Consider the following 6,000-nt stretch of genomic DNA (forward strand, 5'->3'; position numbering starts at 1 on the left):
CTGCTCAAGAAACATAGAAACATAGAAGACTGACAGCAGAAAAAGACCTCATGGTCCATCTAGTCTGCCCTTATACTATTTCCTGTATTTTATCTTAGAATGAATCTATGTTTATCCCAGGCATAGTTTAAATTCAGTTACTGTGGATTTACCAACCATGTCTGCTGGAAGTTTGTCCCAAGGATCTACTACTCTTTCAGTAAAATAATATTTTCTCATGTTGCTTTTGATGTTTCCCCCAACTAACTTCAGATTGTGTAGTAATGGAGCAGTAATGGACAGCCAAATTTTTTACTGCCACACTGTGGGTGCGGCTTATTTTGTGGGTGTGGCTTGAGGGTCATGTGACTGTGGTAGGAGTGGCTTGCTGGCCATGTGACCAGGTGAGAGTGGCTTGAACAATCATCATCGTTCAAGTGAACTGTTAAGTCCTCGACTTACAACCTCGCCAGCGTCGCTCTCTAGGGTGACAATTTGCTTCGTGTTTCCCGCGCTCTCCTTCCTGGGTCGCGACCTGCCTCAGGCTGGGTAGCTAGGCAAACGGGTGCCAATCGGCTATTCAGAAAAGATGGGGGAGGAAATGGGCGTCCTGCAACTCCTGCCGGGGCTGGTATCCTTGCTGCTTTCCGAGGAGGAGGGTGGGAGGGTGGGTGGTCAACTGGAGCTGGGCACACAGCTTCATTTATGTTGTGAGCCGCCCCGAGTCCTCGAAGAGGGTCCGCATACAAATACAATAAATAATATATAGAGCACTGGTGAGACCACATTTGGAATACTGTGTTCCGTTCTGGAGACCTCACCTACAAAAAGATATTGACAAAATTGAACGGGTCCAAAGACGGGCTACAAGAATGGTGGAAGGTCTTAAGCATAAAATGTATCAGGAAAGACTTAATGAACTCAATTGGAGGACAGAAGGAAAGGGGGGGGGGACATGATCGAAACATTTAAATATGTTAAAGGGTTAAATAAGGTTCAGGAGGGAAGTGTTTTTAATAGGAAAGTGAACACGAGAACAAGGGGACACAATCTGAAGTTAGTTGGGGGAAAGATCAAAAGCAACGTGAGAAAATATTATTTTACTGAAAGAGTAGTAGATTCTTGGAACAAACTTCCAGCAGACATGGTTGGTAAATCCACAGTAACTGAATTTAAACATGCCTGGGATAAACATATATCCATTGTAAGATAAAATACAGGAAATAGTATAAGGGCAGACTAGATGGACCTTGAGGTCTTTTTCTGCCGTCAGTCTTCTATGTTTTTATAAATAAATAAATTTCCACTGGTGGGACTGTGTTCCACCCTGTCCTGCCTGCTGCCCACCCCTGCGAAAGAGCCCATGTCAATGCCTGGGCAGGGTGAAACCAGCTTCCCCCCCCCCAAGAGGCCTTCTGGAGGCCGAAAATAGTCCGTTTCCCAACTCCTGGTGGGCCCAGTAGCCACATTTTTCACCCTCCCCAGGCCCAAAGGCTTCCCTGATAAAAACACCCTCCCCCATCCCCCAAGAGGCTCTCTGAAAGCCAAAAACGCCCTCCCAGAGCCTCTGTGTGAGCCAAAAATCAGCTGGCGGGCACACCCATGCACGTTGGAGTTGAGCTAGGGCAACGGCTCGCATGCCTGCAGATATGGCTCCATGTGCCCCCTGTGTCACCCATGCCATAGGTTCGCCATCACTGGTCTAGGGTCTCCTGCTTGAGCAGAGGATGGACAAAAAGATTTCCAAGGTCCCTTCCCATTCCATTACTTCTGTTATTCCACTGATGGCGCAACCACAACTTCTTCCTTTTTCAAGTTATTTTTTTATTTTTTAACAAACATATCAATGCATAAAGAGTGTGACCCCTGGGCGTCATACATTTTAATACAAATAAAACTAATAAGTTTAATCATAATGATTACATTCAACCAATTTGTATATTTATAATAATAATACAGATTTATAAACATAACAATAACCCGGATGGGAAATTTTATAAGCACGAACATTTAATGGCAGTTTTGTTCACTTTTTCTACAGTCTTTATATTAAGATGCAGCCCGTCATTAGTCAATTAGTCCATATTTTCTCTTGTTATTGCTTTTGTTCTATTGTATAAAACTGCATACACTAATATCCCCCCTTTCTCTTATTTCTACCTTTTATTCTATTTATCATGTCAACCTATATGTTAAAAGACTTTTCCCTATCCTAACTAATTTCTAAACATGTCACCTATTTTTTAAAAAGACAGGAATTGCTACGCCCTAAGTCTTTGCAGGCTCATTTTCATTGCTATTCCCTCTGGAAAAGATGATTGGCCGAAAGTTGCCCAGCTGACTTTCATGCTTAAGGCAGGACTAGATCTCACTGTCTCCTGCTGATTGGCTCAAAGTCACCCAGCTGTCTTTCATGCCTAAGGCAGAACTAGAACTCACTGTCTCCTGGTGATTGGCCCAAAGTTACTCAGTCTGCTTTCATGCCTAAGGCGGGATTAGAACTCACCCTCTCCTGGTGATTGGCCCAAAGTTGCCCAGCTGGCTTTCATGCCTAAGGCAAGACTGGAACTCACCCTCTCCTGGTGATTGGCCCAAAGTCACCCAGCTGTCTTTCATGCTTAAGGCGGGACTAGAACTCACCCTCTCCTGGTGATTGGCCCAAAGTTACCCAGTCTGCTTTCATGCCTAAGGCGGGACTAGAACTCACCGTCTCCTGGTGATTGGCCCAAAGTCACCCAGCTGTCTTTCATGCCTAAGGCGGGACTAGAACTCATTGTCTCCTGGTGATTGGCTCAAAGTCACCCAGCTGTCTTTCATGCTGAAGGCGGGACTAGAACTCATTGTCCCTTGGTGATTGGCTCAAAGTCACCCAGCTGTCTTTCATGCCTAAGGCGGGACTAGAACTCACCCTCTCCTGGTGATTGGCTCAAAGTCATCCAGTCTGCCTTCAAGCCTCAGGCAGGACTCGAATTCACAATCTTGTTAATATGACAATGGCAAAAAAGCTGCTTTGCCATTCCCCAGCCCTTCCAGCGGACCCCATCTGTGTATATTATCCCCAACCCCGAGAAAATTGAAGTCCAGCTTTCAAAACTGGGAAAGTTTCTCCGTCATTACCCGAAAGCAAAGCAAAACTTAAAATTAAAAAAAGCAGGGGCCTGTTTGTGCAGCCTGTGTGGTTGGGGCGGCTGGGTGAGGGAATTTTCTGTTCCCCGCGGCAAAACTGGCCCTGCCGCTGAATGAAAACCGCAGCCCCTTCTGGTCCGCTGGGACCTCAGAAGAAACAGCAATGGCCTTGAGCGAGAAAAGGTGAATTTAATAGAGGGCAAATCTCAACTCTGGAAGGCAAAGAGCCTGCCGGTCGGGCAAGGTTAAAACCCTCCTGGTCGGCCGAGGTTGCACAAGGAAGTGAGAGAAATGGTGAAATTTTACAGCTTCACTTCAGCTGTTTTTCCAGCGCTGCAGCTCAGGCCCCTTTCGAGATGGGGAGATTAATAATAATAATAATAATAATAATAATAATAATAATAATAATAATTTATTAGATTTGTACGCCCCCCCTCTCCGAGGACTTGGAGTGGCTCACAACAGTAATACAATATACAAATCCAATGTTAAAAGCAAAAACAGTTTGAAAACCCTTAATTGAAAACACTCATACAACCCAAAAAAACCATACATAAAACGGAGAAGCCGAGGGGAATCCATTCCCCCAAGCCTGGCGACAAAGGTGGGTTTTTAGGAGTTTGCGAAAGGCAAGGAGGGTGGGGGCAGTCCTAATCTCCGGGGGGAGTTGGTTCCAGAGAGTTGGAGCCGCCACAGAGTAGGCTCTTCCCCTGGGTCCTGCCAAACGGCATTGTTTTGTTGACAGGACCCGGAGAAGGCCAACTCTGTAGACCTAACTGGTCGTTGGTCCTGCCTGTCGGCGACTACTTCAGCTTCAACCACAACAACACAAGAGCACACAACAGATTTAAACTTAATATTAACCGCTCCAAACTTGACTGTAAAAAATATGACTTCAGTAACCGAGTTGTCGAAGTGTGAAACTCATTACCGGACTCCATAGTGTCATCCCCAAACCCCCAACACTTTACCCTTAGATTATCTATGGTTGACCTATCCAGATTCCTAAGAGGTCAGTAAGGGGCGAGTACAAGTGCACTAGAGTGCCTTCCGTCCCCTGTCCTATTGCTCTCCTATATCTCCTATACCTTTCTTCTATTCCTATATCTCTTCTTCTATTCTTTCATTGATATGTTCTATTACTATATCTTCTTTTCTATTATTTCTTAGATATATTTTACTATGAGTATCTCCTCTATAACCTTCATCATGTATTTTACTATGTGTATATAGATATATACCCACTAAAACCCTCATTGTGTATTGGACAAAATAACTAAATAAATAAATAAATAAAATAAATTCAGAATTTGGGGAGGGGGGACATCAAAACAGTGAAAGGCAAACCTTATTTCCCCTTTAGGTCCTTCTAACTGGCTCCTAATTGAGATGTAAACAGAAAAGTTATTGTAAGTTAAATAAATACTAATTGATTATTTTAAATATATTTGTGGCAAGAGCTTAATGGCTAGATAATGAAACTTGCCCCATTAATGTGGCTGTTAAACATCAGTTATTATGGTTTTATAATTAATTGAATAGTGGGAAGCGCTTGATTTTCTGTTCTTAAGGTTCTAAGGGTCAGGATATATATGTCAGCCAATGCAAAATGAGTAAGATGAGGGTGGGGGAGAAAAAGAAATAATGTGTTTACCAGAATCTATTTTCTTAGTCTGTACTATTCTGGCTTTTGAGAAATGAATTTACACAATTCAATTATACTCCACACATATAGAAGAGTAGCATCTCAAGGAGAAAGCTATGAACCTAAACTTCTCCTTACATACTGAAGAAAGTTAGCACCTATTCCTCTCCTAGAAAAATGAAATAGCCTAGGAAATATTAAAAAGGCAGAATATTATATAGAATATCCCTAGGAGAAATGGAGAAATGTGTTTTTAGGCAGGAAACAGAATTGTTGTTGTTGTTGTTGTTGTTGTTGTTATTATTATTATTATTATTATTATTATTATTATTATTATGTCAGTACAACACAGCAAACGAGATCACTATGCTGGATTTCGTATTTCATCACCAGTTGGGCGCTTCCCAAGCACCTAGGACTGCGTGATGTAGCGGCGAATTATGTATGCCAATCCCAGTAAAGCGGCCTTTTGCAATTGACAGATGGAGATTTTGTCAATTCCGATGGTTTTCAAATGTCTGCTGAGATCCTTCAGCACTGCACCCAATGTACCAAGGACCACTGGGACCACTTTCACTGGCTTATGCCAGAGTCGTTGCAGATCGATTTTCAATTCTTCATAATTCGCAAATTTTTCTAGCTGCTTCTTCTCAATTCTGCTGTCTTATGGAATTGCGATGTTGATGATCAATACTTTCTTTTTCTCCACAATCAGGATGTCTGGTGTATTATGTTTCAAAATTCGGTCAGTCTGAAGTCAGAAGTCCCACAGTAGTTTTGCTTGCTCATTTTTCACCACTTTTAGGGGCTTATGTTCCCACCAGTTCTTTGCCACTGGTATATCATAGTTCTGGCACAAGTTCCATCATCATAAGAACCTAAGAAGAACCATGCCGAATTGGGCCAAAGCCCATCGAGTCCAGCATTCTGTGTCACACAGTGGCCCAACAATTGTCCATGGGGATCTTGAGCAGAAAGAGAAGGCAAGACCCTCCCTTTCCCCTGACCCACAATAAATGGTACTCAAGGGAATCCCACCTGCCTCAACCAACATAGAGGCGGCACATGGACATCCATTTCAATAACCACCGATATACTTGGCATCCATGAATCTGTCTAATCCTGCCTTGAAGCTATCAAGGCTGACAGCTGTCATGACCTCTTCTGGAAGTGAATTCTATCAACCAAGGACCCTCTGGGTGAAGAAATATTTCCCTTGATTTGTCCTCAGTTTCTTACCTATGAGCTTT

Source organism: Erythrolamprus reginae, chromosome 1, assembly GCF_031021105.1.
Source record: "Erythrolamprus reginae isolate rEryReg1 chromosome 1, rEryReg1.hap1, whole genome shotgun sequence".
Classification (NCBI taxonomy): domain Eukaryota; kingdom Metazoa; phylum Chordata; class Lepidosauria; order Squamata; family Dipsadidae; genus Erythrolamprus; species Erythrolamprus reginae.